Genomic DNA, 8457 nt, shown 5'->3' on the forward strand with positions numbered 1-8457 from the left:
ATGGTTTGTGTTCTGTGGAGATTCATAGATGGAGGAGGAGGCACAAATGGCAGATGTGGCAAGCTGGGAAGAGAAGGATTATTTCTTCTTCCATTTACATCACACCTTAGTAATGCCCTTTACACTTTTGATCTTGGCTTAGATGTAAATTCATCCAAGAGGCATTCCTTGATCCTGCTAAGTTTGTATTCTTCGGTAGCACCTTGTACTTACCTTTTCACAGAAATGCTATTCTCTACTCAATTACCTATATATTTGCTTTTTTCTCCTCTCACTATCAACTCTGCTGGTAGGAAGAACACCTAGCTTGCTCATCGTTGCATCTCTAATATTGTGTGTGGCATCTCCAACAGGGTTGGTGCTCAATAAATATTTGTCAAATGAATGAGGGAATAAGTAAATATTAAATGTTATACTTTTCTCTTTATGCACATTTATTTATATTGCTTCGGAAAATATTTAACTGTTCCCATGACTGCTAATTATAGAAATAAGAACCTTGGAAAATTTTTGGAAGCAAAGTATTTTATGTTTATTCTAATTAAGCTATAGGACATTCAGAGCGTGGATGTTATTAGTCAAGGTTTGGTCAGGAAAAGAACACTGTAGGTGTTTCAAACAGGAAGGATTTATTTTATTTTATATTTTTAGGAAGGGTTTAAATTCAGGAGCCTAAAATCATTTGAGAGAGCTGAGGATGTAGTGGAAGTCATGGAAAGCTGTTGCTAGGTTTCAGGAAATCAGAAATATGTGGGAATTGCAGATGTCCACTGCCGATGGACCTCACTGCCTTCAGCATGAAAAGCTGAGCTATAGAGCAGGTCCTGGGAGCCACAGCCAAATCCTCTGCGCCTGGATATTACTGCTAGAAAGATAATGATGGCTTGGATTCCCTTCTTTGTCCCAATTTCATGTGATTGCCCCCTCACAAAGAAAGGGTGTTATTGTTTCCTGTGGATGTAACAGACTATCAAACACTTGGTGCTTTAAAACAACATATATTATTCTTTCATAGTTCTGGAGGTCAGAAGTCTGACATGGGTTTTGTGGGGCCAAAATCGAAGTATTGAGAGGGCCATACTCCCTTCAGAGATTCTAGGGACAGATCCATTTTCTTGACTGTTGTCAAGCTTCTGGGCAGCAACCCTGTTCCTTGGTTCATGGCCCTGTATCACACTACCTTTTTCCTCTTTCTGTTTCCTTTTTTTTTTTGTTTGTTTGTTTGTTTTGTTTTTAGTATTTCATTTATCCCCACGGGGATATTCCCCACGGGGAGCCTGATGCGGGACTCGATCCTGATCCCAGGACTCCAGGGTCATGACCTGAGCCAAAGGTAGATGCTCAACCGCTGAGCCACCCAGGTGCCCCTCTTCTTCCTATTTCCTTTCATCATACTGACTTCTTGTGTTTCAAATCTCCCTCTGCCTTCTTCTTATAAGGACATGCACAATTACATTTAGGGTCAACCTGGATAATCCAGGATTATCTCCCCATCTCAGTATTCTTAATTTAATAACATCTGCAAGGTCCCTGTTGTCAGACTAGGTAACACCCTCAGGGTCCAGGGATTAGGAGCCGGATATCTGGAGGTGAGGGGGGTGAGGGGTGGAAGGGGGATTATTCAGCAGTATAGAGGAGAGCATACAAGGAACTGAAAATGAAATCTGGCTATAAAACAATCAATATACAGCACAGAATTTAGTAACAGTAAATTGTCAATAAAGTTAATGAATTTTTATTTTGGGGCATTAATAGAGTTTATGTATCCTGAACAAAGGAGGCCATATTTCCGTTCTAGTTTTTATCAGTCAAATCACATAGAGATCAACAATTTTAATTCAGAATATAAATATTTTTTTTCTCCTAAGTGATTCTGAGGTAGAATGGAAGTAACTAGTAGCTTTAATTCAAATCAAAGAAGACTTTCTAATAGTAAGAATTTTTCTATAATGGAATATGTTGCCTTGTGAAATAATGACCAAGACATTGGTGGACATGAAATTAAGAGAGCATATAATTAATTACCATCTATGAAATCCTTCAAGTTCTATTCATGCCAGCTTCACTTAATGGTTCTACAATTCATAATTAAAGAAAGTATTTTTGGATTCATTTAGATTTTCAGGTTTACCACTTCTTGAGTTTCTAATGAGTTCCTCATATTTATTGTTTACTGAAGTAAGTACAATTTCTTTTTAGTTTGCTCTAAATTTAATGGACTTGATTTTCAATGGATATCCCTGATATCTGAATTATGCAAAAGCCATTGCTATCAACTAATCTCTCAAGTTAATGTTGTTCATAACTTCTCCTTTCTTATGCTATGGATGCTATTTTTCAATAAATCCTAAGGTTTCTACCTACTAAACCTTTATTTACTCAATTGATAGCTTTATACCTTTAATGAGTTAATAAGTTTTACTATAGCATTCTTTCAATTACTTGTTATCCACACAAAAATTGTATAATTATTTTACTTTGATTTTTCTTTAGAGTGAATGTTTGTATGGTCCCCAAATTCATGTCTTGAAATCCATCCCAATGTGATGGTATTTGGAGGTGGGGCCTTTGTAAGGTGATGGGGTCATAGAGGTGGAGCCCTCATGAATGGGATTAATATCCCTTTAAAAGAGACCCCAGAGAGCTTCCTCCCCTTCTGCCATGTGAGGACATGCGGAGAAGATGGCCATCTGTGAACCAACAACTGGGCCTCTCCATACACCTAACCTGCCAGCACCTTGATCTTGGATTTGTAGCCTCTAAAATTGTGAAAAATATATTTTTGTTGTATATAAGCCACCCATAGGTATCTTTTCTTCTCCCACTCCAATTTGTGCATTAATGGGTCTTCAAAACTATTCTGGTTCTACAAAATCATTCTTGAGGTAAAAAGATAATATTCTAGAGTATTCAATATAACATATTTTTAAGTGTTTATGTTTTATTTCAGTGCCTCTCGATGCCTACTGATCTGTTCAGCAAAATGTAGCATAGTGAGTATGTTTCGGATTGTGACTGCAGAGAAAAGTTTCACTGGTGGGATGATTTTTTGTAAACATTCGCTAAAATATTTACAGTTCCTGATCTGGTATATACTTGTGAAGTTTTGTGGGTCGTACTGTGCATTGCCATTCCAGAACTTTTCAGATAAAGAACTTTTCCCTGAGTATGTTCCATTTCCTAACGCTTCTTATTTTTTTATACATTCTAAGCATAGGTCTAGTCACAGTGATTGCTTTAGGTATGTGTGTGGCACCTAATCAGGGTCAGGGAGACAATGAAAAATTTTTTTTGAAAATCCTGGAAAAGAGGGATCCCTGGGTGGTGCAGTGGTTTAGCGCCTGCCTTTGGCCCAGGGCGCGATCCTGGAGACCCGAGATCGAATCCCACGTCGGGCTCCCGGTGCATGGAGCCTGCTTCTCCCTCTGCCTATGTCTCTGCCTCTCTCTCTCTCTCTCTCTCTCTCTCTCTCTCTCTCTCTGTGACTATCATAAATAAATTAAAAAAAATTAAAAAAAAGAAAATCCTGGAAAAGAGACTCTTGCCTTTTTTAAAAATCACAATTAAACATCTTGTGATACCAAAGGCACAGACAAAAAATGAAAAAAGGAGACTAACTGGACTTCATGAAAAATTTAAAAATTGCATTAAACAATGCTATAAACAGAGTAAGAAGGTAAGGTAATCTATACAATGGAAGAAAATATTTGCAAATCACACACTGATAAGGGATTAATATTGAGAATATATAGGGAGCTCCTAAAACTTAACAACAACAAAAATAAACAATTGATTCGAAGATGGGCAAAGGATTTCAATAGACATTTTTCAAGGAAGCTGTTTAAGTGGCCAACAAGCACATGAAAAGGCTCAACATCACTCATCATTAGAAGCTCATATCAAAACTACAGTAAGATACCAACTAACACCCTTTAGAATGGCTTTTATCAAAACCAAACAAATAAAAAATGTATCAGTGAGAATGTGGAAAAATTGGAACTCTTGTGCATCATTGGTGGGAATGTAAAATTACAAAATGGTACAGCTGCTGTGGAAAAAGAGTAGAGCATTTCCTTAAAAAACGAAAAAACCCAACCCCCCCAAACAAAACAAAACAAAATAGAATTACCTTCTGACCTAGCATTTCCAATTCTGGGTATATATCTAAGAGAACTGAAAGCAAGGTCTTGAAAAGATAATTATATACTTGTGTTCATAGCATCATTATTCACAAGAAGTAAAATGTGGAAGCAGCCCAAGTATCCATTGATGGATGAATGGATAAAGCAAAATGAGGTATATGCATACAATGTAGTAGTATTTAGCCTTAAAATGAATGAAATTCTGACATTTGCTGCAATATGAATGAACACTGAGGACATTACACTAAGTGAAATAAGCCAGTCACAGAAAAACAAAGGCTTTATGATTCTAGTTATACGAGGTACTTAGAGTAGTTGAAATCATGTAGACAGAAAGTAGAATGGTGGTTGTCAGGGATGGGGGAAAGGAGGGATTGGGAAGTTAATATTCATTGGGTATAGAGTTTCAGTTTTACAAGATGAAAAGAGTTTTGGAGGTGGATGGTGGTGACAGTAGCACAATATAATGAATGTATTTGTACCATTGAACTGTATGCTTAAAAACGGTCTAAATGGTAAATTTTATATTATGTGTATTTTAGCACAATACAAAAATTGAAAAACAAAGAAGTCAAGTGAGAACATACGATAAAGTCCTAAAATAAAGGCATAAAATTGAAAACCAAATTCAGCACCTTGTTACCACCAGGGTAAACCTGAAGCTGTCAAAAGTCAACATGTGCTTAGTGATGGAAGCTAGCAAACTAGAAGGCAGGGAGAAGAGAAAAACCTGGTTTCAATGACATCATTTGAACTTCTGAACTCTTGCTCTATCTGAAGCCCAACATACTCCTTGGACCTTTTAGTTATATGAACCAATAAATAATTTTTGTGTAAGCCAGTTTAAATTGGGTTTTATAAATAAAAAAGACTCTTAATGGATACATCCTGGTAGATATTGAAATCACTGTGTATATATCAACTTCATGTCACAGCTCTATGTAGGCTTACTCTTCGTTTATCCACTTATTGCATTCCTGGGCTGTCTTCCCCAGGAGCTAGCTAGCCATTGCTTTATTCCCTGCCTCACCAGAATGTTCTGCAGGGGGGATCCCAGTCCTCCTCTCATTCTGTATCTAACCATACTCCATAGTATCTTGACTTTTCTGACATCACTCTCCAATAGAAATAAGCAAAGGATGAGTAGCTTTTTAATATTTATTTCTGCCATTTCCCTCTGAAATCAAGTGTAAGTACTAGGAAGAGAATTTCCTAGAACATTTGAAGACAGAAATTGCATAATAGTGTATAACTGGTTACAGTAGTTATGGGAGTTCCTGTCGGGGAGGGCCAGGTTCTCAAGAGCTGCAATAAAGGATGGGTGATAGGGGGCAGCCCGGGTGGCTCACGGTTTAGCGCCGCCTTCAGCCCAGGGCCTGATCCTGGAGACCCCGGATCGAGTTCCACGTTGGGCTCTGTGTGTGGAGCCTGCTTCTCCCTCTGCCTGTGTCTCTGCCTCTCTCTCTGTCTCTCATGAATTAAAAAAAAAAAAAAAGATGGATGGTAGGTTACTGGCGCTGAGTATCTTTGGGGTGGTGGGGATTACCGAGTGCTGTTCCACACTGATGTAAATTCTGGTTTATTTCCAGTGAAGATGTTGTGCTTTTTTCAAGGTGTCACTGCAAAGGTGGGTATTCCTTACTACACAGCACACATGAGAAGCTGGTGCTTGGTTTCAGGAATCTTTGAAGAACCTGTTGTGCACTCTTTTAACTCTAAAATGTGTGGTTGCCTAGAGTGCTGGTTTCGAAGTCTCTGCTTCTCATGGCTACTTCTCTCTAGGGTATTAGTGCTGCTACTCATTCCAAAAGTTCACCTAATGCCTTGTTGCTTGAAGCTAAGACTTTTGTGTGTGACTAGTGCTCTACATTCCTCGTTCTTATGGTTGGCCAATTTCTGTTTGCCATTCAACAATTTGTTGAAAGTAGTTTAGTCTTTGCAGTTGCTTGGTCTTTAAACATACTCATTATTTACTCATACGTAGGTGATGCATACTCATCTTTCTGCTATAAGGCACTTCTACAATAAGGCACTTCTACGAGGAACATTCTCTAGCCAATTCCCCCACTTCCTAGTTCCAAGTGTAGGTTATGTGCTCCTTTTATATATTTCGTTGTCATTCTGCACTCTCCTGTATTAAAGCAGTCAACACACTGCAATATGTTGATCTACTTATTTACTTACCTCCCCCACCCAGAGACTATGGGCTTTATGAGAACAAGAGTTTTATCTCTGTGTCCTATCCTTGCCAGTGCCAAACACAGTGCTGGACCCCTGTATTTATTGAATGATTGAATGATCAATTATCTTAAATTATTTAATCTCTATTTTAAAGGATTGGGTACAGTGGGCATTTTAGAGAATGCTTGCCAAAATTTTTCATAGAATTCACTTGTAGAAAAGGCATTTTTTTTTTAAATTTTGGGAAAACTATTCAATGCTGAGGACTCCTTAGACTAATTTATTTTTAGAAAGATACTTTGTGTATTATCTTGTTTCTTAATCAAATTCGCTTCTTGTATATGTGAAATCATCTACACCTCATCACACAAGCCCAGACAAGCCTTAAAATGGCCAAAGCCTCAATTGTTCACAAGGCCTGGGAGTTAACATAAATGTATTTTTTTTTAAATTGAGCCAACATAAAACATTGGAAGGTGTCACGTCAAAATCCAGATTTCTAGTTTATTTTGGAAAACTAGAAATTTATCAACACTGAACCCTAGTCCTTACAAAATAAAAATTAGGTGGAGCTGAGGAGTGGATTCCCCTCTGGAATGGAGCATATGCCCATTAACTGATCCTCAGCATTCACATGAGACACATCTCCCATATGGAAAGTGTTACAGATGTCAGTTCTTAACTGTCCTGAAGGATAAGGCCCACATGTGTTTTACTTGCTGTTATCTCCCATAACAACCCATTTAAACTCATAGCATGCTTGAAATATGGAGAGACAATGGTTTTTATTTATTGTTGACAACAATTCACAACAAGGTTTTAAAAGAAAGTGAATTTTGTTTCTACTAATTGTAGAGAAACCAATCCAAGACAGATGTCTAAAGTTGTCAGCAGAAAAAAACCCAAGATTTTCATAGCATTTTTGTGCATTGCTGGCTTTGTTTCCATTGGTCTCTGTTCTTCTATACTTGCCTTCCTCAGAACTCTCTCTGGTATGATTGTTTCATGCCATAAATCTGAAAATGTCATTCCCTTAATTAAAACAATTGGCCTTGGGGATTTGCACCCGATGGCTCCTCCTTCTCTCTTCATTTTCTCCTGGAATTATTCTTCCCATTCCTTACCAAGCTTTAACTGTGTTTCTTTTAGTTCCATAAATTAGTCAAATAATTTCCTAGTTAAAGCCTTCACAGATGCTCCTGTCCCCAGTTCACTAAAAAGCTTCTTATCTTTCTGGTCTCATTTTCACTCTTCTTTCTGGAAAATTGCCCTGACTACACAGTTTGAAGTGGATCTCCTTATTCTTCCTTATTTTCAAAGCATTCATCAGAGTTTATAATTAGATATTTAGTTGTGTATTTACTTTCCACCCTATAATACTTCAGATTACGTGAGGATAAAGCTCACATGTGTTTTATACCCTGCTATATAGTATTATCTACCATGTGATCAGTGTATATTTTGAATAAAGAATATATATTATATAGAAACGTAAATGTGGAGCTCAAAAACAGTAAACCTTGCATGAATTTGACTTTCAGTTGTTAACATTTATCACCATAAGAACAAATGATTTCTAAAGTATTGAGTATGGATTAAGAGAAAGGCTTGTTTTGAGATGTGTGGAATAAACAAATGCATGCTGAAGTAACTTCCATTTGAGGCAGCAGGTTGTACTGAATCACAGCATACCATTTTCCAGATGAATGCAGTTCTATGTTTCTCCCTTTTTCAAATGGGAAATGTAATCTCACTGGGGAAAACACTGCAGGAGTCTATAAGCATGTGTGTAATCTCCGTCTGGTTGTGCTCATGAGGAATTTTCAGTTTAGCAAATAGGTAGATACTCCTTTTTCCATTGGTTGGGATTTTCTCCTATAAAACTGAATCTTTTCCTCCCAAGGAACGTAAATTTGATTAAGGATAGCTATGCACTGATATTCTGTATTCTTCCTTTTTCCATGGTGATGGAATTATGGAACAACTTGGCTGGGCTAGAATTTTATTGGTAGGTTTGTTGATCAGCATTGTTCCTTGAATTCTGTGAAATTACATCACCGGGCATGTAGAATCAGTTTTTCAAGGATAGCTGCCATGGACAAAGAGTGCAATATGTTTACATTTCCTGGGGGAA

The sequence above is a fragment of the Nyctereutes procyonoides genome, unplaced genomic scaffold (assembly GCF_905146905.1).
Source record: "Nyctereutes procyonoides isolate TBG_1078 unplaced genomic scaffold, NYPRO_anot_genome, whole genome shotgun sequence".
Taxonomy (NCBI): domain Eukaryota; kingdom Metazoa; phylum Chordata; class Mammalia; order Carnivora; family Canidae; genus Nyctereutes; species Nyctereutes procyonoides.